General features: G+C 34.3%; 5 long non-coding RNA genes across 5 annotated transcripts; all 5 read left to right on the forward strand.

Annotated features, from left to right (window-relative positions):
* Positions 1-2,490: 2,490 nt before the first annotated feature.
* LOC139936084 (uncharacterized) lies at positions 2,491-4,402 on the forward strand. The gene is made up of 3 exons (XR_011785898.1): positions 2,491-2,629; positions 3,467-3,558; positions 3,954-4,402. It is a non-coding gene; the product is annotated as an uncharacterized lncRNA (long non-coding RNA).
* An 869-nt stretch (positions 4,403-5,271) lies between these two features.
* Positions 5,272-7,212, forward strand: LOC139936086 (uncharacterized). Its single transcript, XR_011785899.1, has 3 exons — positions 5,272-5,442; positions 6,277-6,368; positions 6,764-7,212. It is a non-coding gene; the product is annotated as an uncharacterized lncRNA (long non-coding RNA).
* An 872-nt stretch (positions 7,213-8,084) lies between these two features.
* On the forward strand, positions 8,085-10,018 carry LOC139936316 (uncharacterized). The gene is made up of 3 exons (XR_011785938.1): positions 8,085-8,254; positions 9,083-9,174; positions 9,570-10,018. It is a non-coding gene; the product is annotated as an uncharacterized lncRNA (long non-coding RNA).
* Positions 10,019-10,915: 897 nt separating this feature from the next.
* Positions 10,916-12,917, forward strand: LOC139936246 (uncharacterized). Its single transcript, XR_011785924.1, has 3 exons — positions 10,916-11,054; positions 11,888-11,979; positions 12,375-12,917. It is a non-coding gene; the product is annotated as an uncharacterized lncRNA (long non-coding RNA).
* An 800-nt stretch (positions 12,918-13,717) lies between these two features.
* Positions 13,718-15,759, forward strand: LOC139936325 (uncharacterized). Its single transcript, XR_011785943.1, has 3 exons — positions 13,718-13,863; positions 14,698-14,789; positions 15,185-15,759. It is a non-coding gene; the product is annotated as an uncharacterized lncRNA (long non-coding RNA).
* The last annotated feature ends 891 nt before the right edge of the window (positions 15,760-16,650 follow it).

Below are 16,650 nucleotides of genomic sequence, written 5' to 3' on the forward strand. Positions count from 1 at the left end.
GATATTTGAATTGCACGCTCATATCAATTTGAAGCCCCTACTGAACTGGGCAAAGTTTCACAAAGCTATTAAATTAAGCACAAAATACTGATTGACAAATTCCTTTGTTATTTTTAACCTACTATTTTAATTACTTTTTAATTTAACTTAGAAGTTAAGTAACCTTAGATAAGCTTTGTTATTTTTTATACTTTCCTTTATTTATAAAATAAAAACCAAGGCTGAGCTGAGTGGGGCTCACACACAGTCACAGCCACACACATAACAATGATTTTAAACTATCATCAACCATGTCAACAGCTCTCCATTGCATTGATTGTTACCTAGTAAGTTTTTATGCTAACAATTATTTTGAGTAATTGGCATTAGTCATTATAGTGTCAACTGGCTTTGAATAGAGTGATTTTTTTTAATAATTTTACTTTACATTTGAAAATGTTTAAACCACAATCTCATTGACCTAACTTGTCCTATAATATTAAAATTGTATAATATTGTCAATCTTTAGTAATACAAATTAAAATTCCAGACGCCTGTCCATAATCACTCAGTCTCTTTTTGTCACTTTCCTTTCAATATCCACATGCTTTCCCTGTTTTGCATTTATATTACTAAAGAAATAGTTGTTTTTTTCAATTTACACTAATTTACAGATACTGTTCAGACAGTGAGGACATCTCTGGACTTTACATGGGAAACTAGTGACAAGGAGCCAATATTCATTAAAAGTTCAAGACCAGCAAAGGTAATATTGATGTTTCAAGTTATAAAAATTGTTAAAACCTTCGGACAGTGTGAAAATGTTGTAAACTTTAATACACGATTACTTTGTTCAGTAGGATTATTTTTCAATGAGTCAAACTACAGGAGAAAGGGGCTGAAATTCAATTCACAAAGGCTACTTTAGAAAACAATAAATTATGAAAAGGGGACATAGAAAAGGGTAACCTACTAAGGTTGTGTTTTCAAGCTCAATAACCAATTCTCAAGAAAAATACAAATTAAAAGTACTTCTATTAATCAAGAGTTTAAGGGGGTATCCATTTATTTGTTGATCATAAATTAACCTTTCACTCATTTTTTTGTTAATCGGAAATTGACCTCTCAATCAATTTTTTTGTTTATTTTCTCACTCTGCAGGCAATGTTTCGTAAACAAGGGACAAGAACTCATCAGTAGGATTTGAAGCATTGCATGGTTGGAGTAATAACCAGGTGATGTTTGGGGTAGCACCATTTGTAAATCTCTTTTGAGTGATGTTGAACCTCAACCAGTGGATGAAAACAGACAATTTCCTCAGAACACTATTCACAAGAGATTTTCACCTTGCACACACATCACCTGAAGAACCCATCAGAAGAAACATCAGCCATCAATGCTAATGATGTTGGAATTGTATTACACGATACTAAACTGCTTAAAAAAGTGCTAGAAAAATACAAGTGAGAATTAAAGCTTAACAGTTTTTTGACAATTAGTTATAATATAGAGAATACTTGTGACGTTCAACAACAACTTCTTGGTGTTATGTTAACATTGACAGTTTAACCAAATTTATTTGGACTCGTTCATTGACAAATCAGAGAAAACCCACATGACTCACACAAGGCTACTTGTCAGGAATTTTATCTTTGCAACTTTCTAAAATTTGTATTGAACATTGGTGTGTTTGTTTATAAGAAAAAATGTAAACCACTGAAGCAATTTGTAAATAAAACATTGTTTATTCATTGGAAATATTCAACAATGTTTGATCCCTTTGTTTGTTTTTTTCGACTCCATTGATTTTGAGGCAGACTCATAATTTTCCCCTGGCAAAAAGCCCAGTTACAATGAACGCTCTGTTTTTCATGAAAGTTTTGCCACCAAAAAGTTTCCAACAAAAGAATTTTCTTAAAATAATTGAAAAAACACCCTATCAAGTCGGGTCTGGTCGTGGAAATGTAAGCATGTAAAATTGTTCAATAGGTATTGATTTTTGGGTAGTTAATAATATTGGTTATTCATTATTAACTCACTAAGGTTTCTTATCATCAATTGAGAAGGGAAAACACAAGGTTCCTGGCTACTATTCTCTTCTATAGACAAGCATTCAAATGAACATTCCACAGCAGTTTATAAGGTTGTTAAAACGTGATTCAATTAGGATCAAGATAAAAATGACCTTTCTTAGGCTCATATTGGACAGAAGTGTATAACGTCTAGTTTATTAACGGTCCCAATGATTAGCGCCCTCTTACAGTTCGATAAACCAGGTACTCCATGACGTCATCATCACACAACCTCTCTTTGTGGGCGGTCACCCCGCATCTTCGATCGTGCCCAAGATTTTCGCTTCCCGCTCGACCCCATGCTTTGCTGCTGCAGGAGGTATGGGGTAGATGTTTTTTTAACGGTCCCCTTGTATACCTCCCTCTACGGTCGTACTAGTTTCAAACCACTACCCCCCCCCCCCCACCCTCGATGACGTCACATTCATAAAGACAAAACTTCATCCGGCGGCCGCCATTTAATTCCTCGGTTAAGGCGGCTAAAACTTGAAAATTAAGCTCTTTTTGACAGCTTTCAGAACTGACAGTTTGCTCATAATTGCCTTATGGAAACAGGACAATGTGCTTTTGATATTAGGGTAAGTTACGATATGAAGAAATGTAACAGTTGTTTTTCTTTTGCCTAATTAGTAAAATAGGATGGTCATGATAATTGCCAATTAGTGAGTCACACAGTCACACCATGCATATGCACACTGCGCAAACAAATGGCAGGCTTATTTTGTGCTGCATCTTTTTCGTTAAAAAGGGCAGGTAGATATTTGAATTGTACGCTCATATCAATTTGAAGCCCCTACTGAACTGGGCAAAGTTTCACAAAGCTATTAAATTAAGCACAAAATACTGATTGACAAATTCCTTTGTTATTTTTAACCTACTATTTTAATTACTTTTTAATTTAACTTAGAAGTTAAGTAACCTTAGATAAGCTTTGTTATTTTTTATACTTTCCTTTATTTATAAAATAAAAACCAAGGCCCAAGCTGAGCTGAGTGGGGCTCACACACAGTCACAGCCACACACATAACAATGATTTTAAACTATCATCAACCATGTCAACAGCTCCCCATTGCATTGATTGTTACCTAGTAAGTTTTTATGCGAACAATTATTTTGAGTAATTGGCATCAGTCATTATAGTGTCAACTGGCTTTGAATAGAGTGATTTTTTTTTATAATTTTACTTTACATTTGAAAATGTTTAAACCACAATCTCATTGACCTAACTTGTCCTATAATATTAAAATTGTATAATATTGTCAATCTTTAGTAATACAAATTAAAATTCCAGACGCCTGTCCATAATCACTCAGTCTCTTTTTGTCACTTTCCTTTCAATATCCACATGCTTTCCCTGTTTTGCATTTATATTACTAAAGAAATAGTTGTTTTTTTCAATTTACACTAATTTACAGATACTGTTCAGACAGTGAGGACATCTCTGGACTTTACATGGGAAACTAGTGACAAGGAGCCAAGATTCATTAAAAGTTCAAGACCAGCAAAGGTAATATTGATGTTTCAAGTTATAAAAATTGTTAAAACCTTCGGACAGTGTGAAAATGTTGTAAACTTTAATACACGATTACTTTGTTCAGTAGGATTATTTTTCAATGAGTCAAACTACAGGAGAAAGGGGCTGAAATTCAATTCACAAAGGCTACTTTAGAAAACAATAAATTATGAAAAGGGGACATAGAAAAGGGTAACCTACTAAGGTTGTGTTTTCAAGCTCAATAACCAATTCTCAAGAAAAATACAAATTAAAAGTACTTCTATTAATCAAGAGTTTAAGGGGGTATCCATTTATTTGTTGATCATAAATTAACCTTTCACTCATTTTTTTGTTAATCGGAAATTAACCTCTCAATCAATTTTTTTGTTTATTTTCTCACTCTGCAGGCAATGTTTCGTAAACAAGGGACAAGAACTCATCAGTAGGATTTGAAGCATTGCATGGTTGGAGTAATAACCAGGTGATGTTTGGGGTAGCACCATTTGTAAATCTCTTTTGAGTGATGTTGGTTCTCAACCAGTGGATGAAAACAGACAATTTCCTCAGAACACTATTCACAAGAGATTTTCACCTTGCACACACATCACCTGAAGAACCCATCAGAAGAAACATCAGCCATCAATGCTAATGATGTTGGAATTGTATTACACGATACTAAACTGCTTAAAAAAGTGCTAGAAAAATACAAGTGAGAATTAAAGCTTAACAGTTTTTTGACAATTAGTTATAATATAGAGAATACTTGTGACGTTCAACAACAACTTCTTGGTGTTATGTTAACATTGACAGTTTAACCAAATTTATTTGGACTCGTTCATTGACAAATCAGAGAAAACCCACATGAATCACACAAGGCTACTTGTCAGGAATTTTATCTTTGCAACTTTCTAAAATTTGTATTGAACATTGGTGTGTTTGTTTATAAGAAAAAATGTAAACCACTGAAGCAATTTGTAAATAAAACATTGTTTATTCATTGGAAATATTCAACAATGTTTGATCCCTTTGTTTGTTTTTTTCGACTCCATTGATTTTGAGGCAGACTCATAATTTTCCCCTGGCAAAAAGCCCAGTTACAGTGAACGCTCTGTTTTTCATGAAAGTTTTGCCACCAAAAAGTTTCCAACAAAAGAATTTTCTTAAAATAATTGAAAAAACACCCTATCAAGTCGGGTCTGGTCGTGGAAATGTAAGCATGTAAAATTGTTCAATAGGTATTGATTTTTGGGTAGTTAATAATATTGGTTATTCATTATTAACTCACTAAGGTTTCTTATCATCAATTGAGAAGGGAAAACACAAGGTTCCTGGCTACTATTCTCTTCTATAGACAAGCATTCAAATGAACATTCCACAGCAGTTTATAAGGTTGTTAAAACGTGATTCAATTAGGATCAAGATAAAAATGACCTTTCTTAGGCTCACATTGGACAGAAGTGTATAACGTCTAGTTTATTTAACGGTCCCAATGATTAGCGCCCTCTTACAGTTCGATAAACCAGGTACTCCATGACGTCATCATCACACAACCTCTCTTTGTGGGCGGTCACCCCGCATCTTCGATCGTGCCCAAGATTTTCGCTTCCCGCTCGACCCCATGCTTTGCTGCTGCAGGAGGTATGGGGTAGATGTTTTTTTAACGGTCCCCTTGTATACCTCCCTCTACGGTCGTACTAGTTTCAAACCACTACCCCCCCCCCCCACCCTCGATGACGTCACATTCATAAAGACAAAACTTTATCCGGCGGCCGCCATTTAATTCCTCGGTTAAGGCGGCTAAAACTTGAAAATTAAGCTCTTTTTGACAGCTTTCAGAACTGACAGTTTGCTCATAATTGCCTTATGGAAACAGGACAATGTGCTTTTGATATTAGGGTAAGTTACGATATGAAGAAATGTAACAGTTGTTTTTCTTTTGCCTAATTAGTAAAATAGGATGGTCATGATGATGATTGCCAATTAGTGAGTCACACACCATGCATATGCACACTGCGCAAACAAATGGCAGGCTTATTTTGTGCTGCATCGTTTTCGTGAAAAAGAGCAGGTAGATATTTGAATTGCACGCTCATATCAATTTGAAGCCCCTACTGAACTGGGCAAAGTTTCACAAAGCTATTAAATTAAGCACAAAATACTGATTGACAAATTCCTTTGTTATTTTTAACCTACTATTTTAATTACTTTTTAATTTAACTTAGAAGTTAAGTAACCTTAGATAAGCTTTGTTATTTTTTATACTTTCCTTTATTTATAAAATAAAAACCAAGGCCCAACCTGAGCTGAGTGGGGCTCACACACAGTCACAGCCACACACATAACAATGATTTTAAACTATCATCAACCATGTCAACAGCTCTCCATTGCATTGATTGTTACCTAGTAAGTTTTTATGCTAACAATTATTTTGAGTAATTGGCATTAGTCATTATAGTGTCAACTGGCTTTGAATAGAGTGATTTTTTTTAATAATTTTACTTTACATTTGAAAATGTTTAAACCACAATCTCATTGACCTAACTTGTCCTATAATATTAAAATTGTATAATATTGTCAATCTTTAGTAATACAAATTAAAATTCCAGACGCCTGTCCATAATCACTCAGTCTCTTTTTGTCACTTTCCTTTCAATATCCACATGCTTTCCCTGTTTTGCATTTATATTACTAAAGAAATAGTTGTTTTTTTCAATTTACACTAATTTACAGATACTGTTCAGACAGTGAGGACATCTCTGGACTTTACATGGGAAACTAGTGACAAGGAGCCAAGATTCATTAAAAGTTCAAGACCAGCAAAGGTAATATTGATGTTTCAAGTTATAAAAATTGTTAAAACCTTCGGACAGTGTGAAAATGTTGTAAACTTTAATACACGATTACTTTGTTCAGTAGGATTATTTTTCAATGAGTCAAACTACAGGAGAAAGGGGCTGAAATTCAATTCACAAAGGCTACTTTAGAAAACAATAAATTATGAAAAGGGGACATAGAAAAGGGTAACCTACTAAGGTTGTGTTTTCAAGCTCAATAACCAATTCTCAAGAAAAATACAAATTAAAAGTACTTCTATTAATCAAGAGTTTAAGGGGGTATCCATTTATTTGTTGATCATAAATTAACCTTTCACTCATTTTTTTGTTAATCGGAAATTGACCTCTCAATCAATTTTTTTGTTTATTTTCTCACTCTGCAGGCAATGTTTCGTAAACAAGGGACAAGAACTCATCAGTAGGATTTGAAGCATTGCATGGTTGGAGTAATAACCAGGTGATGTTTGGGGTAGCACCATTTGTAAATCTCTTTTGAGTGATGTTGAACCTCAACCAGTGGATGAAAACAGACAATTTCCTCAGAACACTATTCACAAGAGATTTTCACCTTGCACACACATCACCTGAAGAACCCATCAGAAGAAACATCAGCCATCAATGCTAATGATGTTGGAATTGTATTACACGATACTAAACTGCTTAAAAAAGTGCTAGAAAAATACAAGTGAGAATTAAAGCTTAACAGTTTTTTGATAATTAGTTATAATATAGAGAATACTTGTGACGTTCAACAACAACTTCTTGGTGTTATGTTAACATTGACAGTTTAACCAAATTTATTTGGACTCGTTCATTGACAAATCAGAGAAAACCCACATGAATCACACAAGGCTACTTGTCAGGAATTTTATCTTTGCAACTTTCTAAAATTTGTATTGAACATAGGTGTGTTTGTTTATAAGAAAAAATGTAAACCACTGAAGCAATTTGTAAATAAAACATTGTTTATTCATTGGAAATATTCAACAATGTTTGATCCCTTTGTTTGTTTTTTTCGACTCCATTGATTTTGAGGCAGACTCATAGTTTTCCCCTGGCAAAAAGCCCAGTTACAGTGAACGCTCTGTTTTTCATGAAAGTTTTGCAACCAAAAAGTTTCCAACAAAAGAATTTTCTTAAAATAATTGAAAAAACACCCTATCAAGTCGGGTCTGGTCGTGGAAATGTAAGCATGTAAAATTGTTCAATAGGTATTGATTTTTGGGTAGTTAATAATATTGGTTATTCATTATTAACTCACTAAGGTTTCTTATCATCAATTGAGAAGGGAAAACACAAGGTTCCTGGCTACTATTCTCTTCTATAGACAAGCATTCAAATGAACATTCCACAGCAGTTTATAAGGTTGTTAAAACGTGATTCAATTAGGATCAAGATAAAAATGACCTTTCTTAGGCTCATATTGGACAGAAGTGTTAACGTCTAGTTTATTTAACGGTCCCAATGATTAGCGCCCTCTTACAGTTCGATAAACCAGGTACTCCATGACGTCATCATCACACAACCTCTCTTTGTGGGCGGTCACCCCGCATCTTCGATCGTGCCCAGGATTTTCGCTTCCCGCTCGACCCCATGCTTTGCTGCTGCAGGAGGTATGGGGTAGATGTTTTTTTAACGGTCCCCTTGTATACCTCCCTCTACGGTCGTACTAGTTTCAAACCACTACCCCCCCCCCCCCCCACCCTCGATGACGTCACATTCATAAAGACAAAACTTTATCCGGCGGCCGCCATTTAATTCCTCGGTTAAGGCGGCTAAAACTTGAAAATTAAGCTCTTTTTGACAGCTTTCAGAACTGACAGTTTGCTCATAATTGCCTTATGGAAACAGGACAATGTGCTTTTGATATTAGGGTAAGTTACGATATGAAGAAATGTAACAGTTGTTTTTCTTTTGCCTAATTAGTAAAATAGGATGGTCATGATGATGATTGCCAATTAGTGAGTCACACACCATGCATATGCACACTGCGCAAACAAATGGCAGGCTTATTTTGTGCTGCATCGTTTTCGTGAAAAAGAGCAGGTAGATATTTGAATTGCACGCTCATATCAATTTGAAGCCCCTACTGAACTGGGCAAAGTTTCACAAAGCTATTAAATTAAGCACAAAATACTGATTGACAAATTCCTTTGTTATTTTTAACCTACTATTTTAATTACTTTTTAATTTAACTTAGAAGTTAAGTAACCTTAGATAAGCTTTGTTATTTTTTATACTTTCCTTTATTTATAAAATAAAAACCAAGGCTGAGCTGAGTGGGGCTCACACACAGTCACAGCCACACACATAACAATGATTTTAAACTATCATCAACCATGTCAACAGCTCTCCATTGCATTGATTGTTACCTAGTAAGTTTTTATGCTAACAATTATTTTGAGTAATTGGCATTAGTCATTATAGTGTCAACTGGCTTTGAATAGAGTGATTTTTTTTAATAATTTTACTTTACATTTGAAAATGTTTAAACCACAATCTCATTGACCTAACTTGTCCTATAATATTAAAATTGTATAATATTGTCAATCTTTAGTAATACAAATTAAAATTCCAGACGCCTGTCCATAATCACTCAGTCTCTTTTTGTCACTTTCCTTTCAATATCCACATGCTTTCCCTGTTTTGCATTTATATTACTAAAGAAATAGTTGTTTTTTTCAATTTACACTAATTTACAGATACTGTTCAGACAGTGAGGACATCTCTGGACTTTACATGGGAAACTAGTGACAAGGAGCCAAGATTCATTAAAAGTTCAAGACCAGCAAAGGTAATATTGATGTTTCAAGTTATAAAAATTGTTAAAACCTTCGGACAGTGTGAAAATGTTGTAAACTTTAATACACGATTACTTTGTTCAGTAGGATTATTTTTCAATGAGTCAAACTACAGGAGAAAGGGGCTGAAATTCAATTCACAAAGGCTACTTTAGAAAACAATAAATTATGAAAAGGGGACATAGAAAAGGGTAACCTACTAAGGTTGTGTTTTCAAGCTCAATAACCAATTCTCAAGAAAAATACAAATTAAAAGTACTTCTATTAATCAAGAGTTTAAGGGGGTATCCATTTATTTGTTGATCATAAATTAACCTTTCACTCATTTTTTTGTTAATCGGAAATTGACCTCTCAATCAATTTTTTTGTTTATTTTCTCACTCTGCAGGCAATGTTTCGTAAACAAGGGACAAGAACTCATCAGTAGGATTTGAAGCATTGCATGGTTGGAGTAATAACCAGGTGATGTTTGGGGTAGCACCATTTGTAAATCTCTTTTGAGTGATGTTGGTTCTCAACCAGTGGATGAAAACAGACAATTTCCTCAGAACACTATTCACAAGAGATTTTCACCTTGCACACACATCACCTGAAGAACCCATCAGAAGAAACATCAGCCATCAATGCTAATGATGTTGGAATTGTATTACACGATACTAAACTGCTTAAAAAAGTGCTAGAAAAATACAAGTGAGAATTAAAGCTTAACAGTTTTTTGATAATTAGTTATAATATAGAGAATACTTGTGACGTTCAACAACAACTTCTTGGTGTTATGTTAACATTGACAGTTTAACCAAATTTATTTGGACTCGTTCATTGACAAATCAGAGAAAACCCACATGAATCACACAAGGCTACTTGTCAGGAATTTTATCTTTGCAACTTTCTAAAATTTGTATTGAACATAGGTGTGTTTGTTTATAAGAAAAAATGTAAACCACTGAAGCAATTTGTAAATAAAACATTGTTTATTCATTGGAAATATTCAACAATGTTTGATCCCTTTGTTTGTTTTTTTCGACTCCATTGATTTTGAGGCAGACTCATAGTTTTCCCCTGGCAAAAAGCCCAGTTACAGTGAACGCTCTGTTTTTCATGAAAGTTTTGCAACCAAAAAGTTTCCAACAAAAGAATTTTCTTAAAATAATTGAAAAAACACCCTATCAAGTCGGGTCTGGTCGTGGAAATGTAAGCATGTAAAATTGTTCAATAGGTATTGATTTTTGGGTAGTTAATAATATTGGTTATTCATTATTAACTCACTAAGGTTTCTTATCATCAATTGAGAAGGGAAAACACAAGGTTCCTGGCTACTATTCTCTTCTATAGACAAGCATTCAAATGAACATTCCACAGCAGTTTATAAGGTTGTTAAAACGTGATTCAATTAGGATCAAGATAAAAATGACCTTTCTTAGGCTCACATTGGACAGAAGTGTTAACGTCTAGTTTATTTAACGGTCCCAATGATTAGCGCCCTCTTACAGTTCGATAAACCAGGTACTCCATGACGTCATCATCACACAACCTCTCTTTGTGGGCGGTCATCCCGCATCTTCGATCGTGCCCAAGATTTTCGCTTCCCGCTCGACCCCATGCTTTGCTGCTGCAGGAGGTATGGGGTAGATGTTTTTTTAACGGTCCCCTTGTATACCTCCCTCTACGGTCGTACTAGTTTCAAACCACTACCCCCCCCCACCCTCGATGACGTCACATTCATAAAGACAAAACTTTATCCGGCGGCCGCCATTTAATTCCTCGGTTAAGGCAGCTAAAACTTGAAAATTAAGCTCTTTTTGACAGCTTTCAGAACTGACAGTTTGCTCATAATTGCCTTATGGAAACAGGACAATGTGCTTTTGATATTAGGGTAAGTTACGATATGAAAAAATGTAACAGTTGTTTTTCTTTTGCCTAATTAGTAAAATAGGATGGTCATGATGATGATTGCCAATTAGTGAGTCACACACCATGCATATGCACACTGCGCAAACAAATGGCAGGCTTATTTTGTGCTGCATCTTTTTCGTGAAAAAGAGCAGGTAGATATTTGAATTGCACGCTCATATCAATTTGAAGCCCCTACTGAACTGGGCAAAGTTTCACAAAGCTATTAAATTAAGCACAAAATACTGATTGACAAATTCCTTTGTTATTTTTAACCTACTATTTTAATTACTTTTTAATTTAACTTAGAAGTTAAGTAACCTTAGATAAGCTTTGTTATTTTTTATACTTTCCTTTATTTATAAAATAAAAACCAAGGCCCAACCTGAGCTGAGTGGGGCTCACACACAGTCACAGCCACACACATAACAATGATTTTAAACTATCATCAACCATGTCAACAGCTCTCCATTGCATTGATTGTTACCTAGTAAGTTTTTATGCTAACAATTATTTTGAGTAATTGGCATTAGTCATTATAGTGTCAACTGGCTTTGAATAGAGTGATTTTTTTTTATAATTTTACTTTACATTTGAAAATGTTTAAACCACAATCTCATTGACCTAACTTGTCCTATAATATTAAAATTGTATAATATTGTCAATCTTTAGTAATACAAATTAAAATTCCAGACGCCTGTCCATAATCACTCAGTCTCTTTTTGTCACTTTCCTTTCAATATCCACATGCTTTCCCTGTTTTGCATTTATATTACTAAAGAAATAGTTTTTTTTTCAATTTACACTAATTTACAGATACTGTTCAGACAGTGAGGACATCTCTGGACTTTACATGGGAAACTAGTGACAAGGAGCCAAGATTCATTAAAAGTTCAAGACCAGCAAAGGTAATATTGATGTTTCAAGTTATAAAAATTGTTAAAACCTTCGGACAGTGTGAAAATGTTGTAAACTTTAATACACGATTACTTTGTTCAGTAGGATTATTTTTCAATGAGTCAAACTACAGGAGAAAGGGGCTGAAATTCAATTTTACAAAGGCTACTTTAGAAAACAATAAATTATGAAAAGGGGACATAGAAAAGGGTAACCTACTAAGGTTGTGTTTTCAAGCTCAATAACCAATTCTCAAGAAAAATACAAATTAAAAGTACTTCTATTAATCAAGAGTTTAAGGGGTATCCATTTATTTGTTGATCATAAATTAACCTTTCACTCATTTTTTTGTTAATCGGAAATTAACCTCTCAATCAATTTTTTTGTTTATTTTCTCACTCTGCAGGCAATGTTTCGTAAACAAGGGACAAGAACTCATCAGTAGGATTTGAAGCATTGCATGGTTGGAGTAATAACCAGGTGATGTTTGGGGTAGCACCATTTGTAAATCTCTTTTGAGTGATGTTGGTTCTCAACCAGTGGATGAAAACAGACAATTTCCTCAGAACACTATTCACAAGAGATTTTCACCTTGCACACACATCACCTGAAGAACCCATCAGAAGAAACATCAGCCATCAATGCTAATGATGTTGGAATTGTATTACACGATACTAAACTGCTTAAAAAAGTGCTAGAAAAATACAAGTGAGAATTAAAGCTTAACAGTTTTTTGACAATTAGTTATAATATAGAGAATACTTGTGACGTTCAACAACAACTTCTTGGTGTTATGTTAACATTGACAGTTTAACCAAATTTATTTGGACTCGTTCATTGACAAATCAGAGAAAACCCACATGACTCACACAAGGCTACTTGTCAGGAATTTTATCTTTGCAACTTTCTAAAATTTGTATTGAACATTGGTGTGTTTGTTTATAAGAAAAAATGTAAACCACTGAAGCAATTTGTAAATAAAACATTGTTTATTCATTGGAAATATTCAACAATGTTTGATCCCTTTGTTTGTTTTTTTCGACTCCATTGATTTTGAGGCAGACTCATAATTTTCCCCTGGCAAAAAGCCCAGTTACAATGAACGCTCTGTTTTTCATGAAAGTTTTGCCACCAAAAAGTTTCCAACAAAAGAATTTTCTTAAAATAATTGAAAAAACACCCTATCAAGTCGGGTCTGGTCGTGGAAATGTAAGCATGTAAAATTGTTCAATAGGTATTGATTTTTGGGTAGTTAATAATATTGGTTATTCATTATTAACTCACTAAGGTTTCTTATCATCAATTGAGAAGGGAAAACACAAGGTTCCTGGCTACTATTCTCTTCTATAGACAAGCATTCAAATGAACATTCCACAGCAGTTTATAAGGTTGTTAAAACGTGATTCAATTAGGATCAAGATAAAAATGACCTTTCTTAGGCTCATATTGGACAGAAGTGTTAACGTCTAGTTTATTTAACGGTCCCAATGATTAGCGCCCTCTTACAGTTCGATAAACCAGGTACTCCATGACGTCATCATCACACAACCTCTCTTTGTGGGCGGTCACCCCGCATCTTCGATCGTGCCCAAGATTTTCGCTTCCCGCTCGACCCCATGCTTTGCTGCTGCAGGAGGTATGGGGTAGATGTTTTTTTAACGGTCCCCTTGTATACCTCCCTCTACGGTCGTACTAGTTTCAAACCACTACCCCCCCCCCCCCACCCTCGATGACGTCACATTCATAAAGACAAAACTTTATCCGGCGGCCGCCATTTAATTCCTCGGTTAAGGCGGCTAAAACTTGAAAATTAAGCTCTTTTTGACAGCTTTCAGAACTGACAGTTTGCTCATAAATGCCTTATGGAAACAGGACAATGTGCTTTTGATATTAGGGTAAGTTACGATATGAGGAAATGTAACAGTTGTTTTTCTTTTGCCTAATTAGTAAAATAGGATGGTCATGATGATGATTGCCAATTAGTGAGTCACACACCATGCATATGCACACTGCGCAAACAAATGGCAGGCTTATTTTGTGCTGCATCTTTTTCGTTAAAAAGGGCAGGTAGATATTTGAATTGTACGCTCATATCAATTTGAAGCCCCTACTGAACTGGGCAAAGTTTCACAAAGCTATTAAATTAAGCACAAAATACTGATTGACAAATTCCTTTGTTATTTTTAACCTACTATTTTAATTACTTTTTAATTTAACTTAGAAGTTAAGTAACCTTAGATAAGCTTTGTTATTTTTTATACTTTCCTTTATTTATAAAATAAAAACCAAGGCCCAAGCTGAGCTGAGTGGGGCTCACACACAGTCACAGCCACACACATAACAATGATTTTAAACTATCATCAACCATGTCAACAGCTCCCCATTGCATTGATTGTTACCTAGTAAGTTTTTATGCGAACAATTATTTTGAGTAATTGGCATTAGTCATTATAGTGTCAACTGGCTTTGAATAGAGTGATTTTTTTTTATAATTTTACTTTACATTTGAAAATGTTTAAACCACAATCTCATTGACCTAACTTGTCCTATAATATTAAAATTGTATAATATTGTCAATCTTTAGTAATACAAATTAAAATTCCAGACGCCTGTCCATAATCACTCAGTCTCTTTTTGTCACTTTCCTTTCAATATCCACATGCTTTCCCTGTTTTGCATTTATATTACTAAAGAAATAGTTGTTTTTTTCAATTTACACTAATTTACAGATACTGTTCAGACAGTGAGGACATCTCTGGACTTTACATGGGAAACTAGTGACAAGGAGCCAAGATTCATTAAAAGTTCAAGACCAGCAAAGGTAATATTGATGTTTCAAGTTATAAAAATTGTTAAAACCTTCGGACAGTGTGAAAATGTTGTAAACTTTAATACACGATTACTTTGTTCAGTAGGATTATTTTTCAATGAGTCAAACTACAGGAGAAAGGGGCTGAAATTCAATTCACAAAGGCTACTTTAGAAAACAATAAATTATGAAAAGGGGACATAGAAAAGGGTAACCTACTAAGGTTGTGTTTTCAAGCTCAATAACCAATTCTCAAGAAAAATACAAATTAAAAGTACTTCTATTAATCAAGAGTTTAAGGGGGTATCCATTTATTTGTTGATCATAAATTAACCTTTCACTCATTTTTTTGTTAATCGGAAATTAACCTCTCAATCAATTTTTTTGTTTATTTTCTCACTCTGCAGGCAATGTTTCGTAAACAAGGGACAAGAACTCATCAGTAGGATTTGAAGCATTGCATGGTTGGAGTAATAACCAGGTGATGTTTGGGGTAGCACCATTTGTAAATCTCTTTTGAGTGATGTTGGTTCTCAACCAGTGGATGAAAACAGACAATTTCCTCAGAACACTATTCACAAGAGATTTTCACCTTGCACGCACATCACCTGAAGAACCCATCAGAAGAAACATCAGCCATCAATGCTAATGATGTTGGAATTGTATTACACGATACTAAACTGCTTAAAAAAGTGCTAGAAAAATACAAGTGAGAATTAAAGCTTAACAGTTTTTTGACAATTAGTTATAATATAGAGAATACTTGTGACGTTCAACAACAACTTCTTGGTGTTATGTTAACATTGACAGTTTAACCAAATTTATTTGGACTCGTTCATTGACAAATCAGAGAAAACCTACATGAATCACACAAGGCTACTTGTCAGGAATTTTATCTTTGCAACTTTCTAAAATTTGTATTGAACATTGGTGTGTTTGTTTATAAGAAAAAATGTAAACCACTGAAGCAATTTGTAAATAAAACATTGTTTATTCATTGGAAATATTCAACAATGTTTGATCCCTTTGTTTGTTTTTTTCGACTCCATTGATTTTGAGGCAGACTCATAATTTTCCCCTGGCAAAAAGCCCAGTTACAGTGAACGCTCTGTTTTTCATGAAAGTTTTGCCACCAAAAACTTTCCAACAAAAGAATTTTCTTAAAATAATTGAAAAAACACCCTATCAAGTCGGGTCTGGTCGTGGAAATGTAAGCATGTAAAATTGTTCAATAGGTATTGATTTTTGGGTAGTTAATAATATTGGTTATTCATTATTAACTCACTAAGGTTTCTTATCATCAATTGAGAAGGGAAAACACAAGGTTCCTGGCTACTATTCTCTTCTATAGACAAGCATTCAAATGAACATTCCACAGCAGTTTATAAGGTTGTTAAAACGTGATTCAATTAGGATCAAGATAAAAATGACCTTTCTTAGGCTCATATTGGACAGAAGTGTTAACGTCTAGTTTATTAACGGTCCCAATGATTAGCGCCCTCTTACAGTTCGATAAACCAGGCACTCCATGACGTCATCATCACACAACCTCTCTTTGTGGGCGGTCACCCCGCATCTTCGATCGTGCCCAAGATTTTCGCTTCCCGCTCGACCCCATGCTTTGCTGCTGCAGGATATGGCGTGTCAAACGTTGCATTATTCGATAATGTACAATATATGTGCGATGTTTCTCATATATATGCGATAATTGTCACATTTGTGCGATATTCATTTGATGTATGCAATAAATGTAATATATATGCAATAAATGTAATATATATGCAATAAATGTAATATATATGCAATAAATTGTAATATATGTGCGATAAATTGTAATATATGTGCGATAAATTGTAATATATGTGCGATAAAT

Source organism: Asterias amurensis, chromosome 4 (genome assembly GCF_032118995.1).
Source record: "Asterias amurensis chromosome 4, ASM3211899v1".
NCBI classification, from domain to species: Eukaryota; Metazoa; Echinodermata; class Asteroidea; order Forcipulatida; family Asteriidae; genus Asterias; species Asterias amurensis.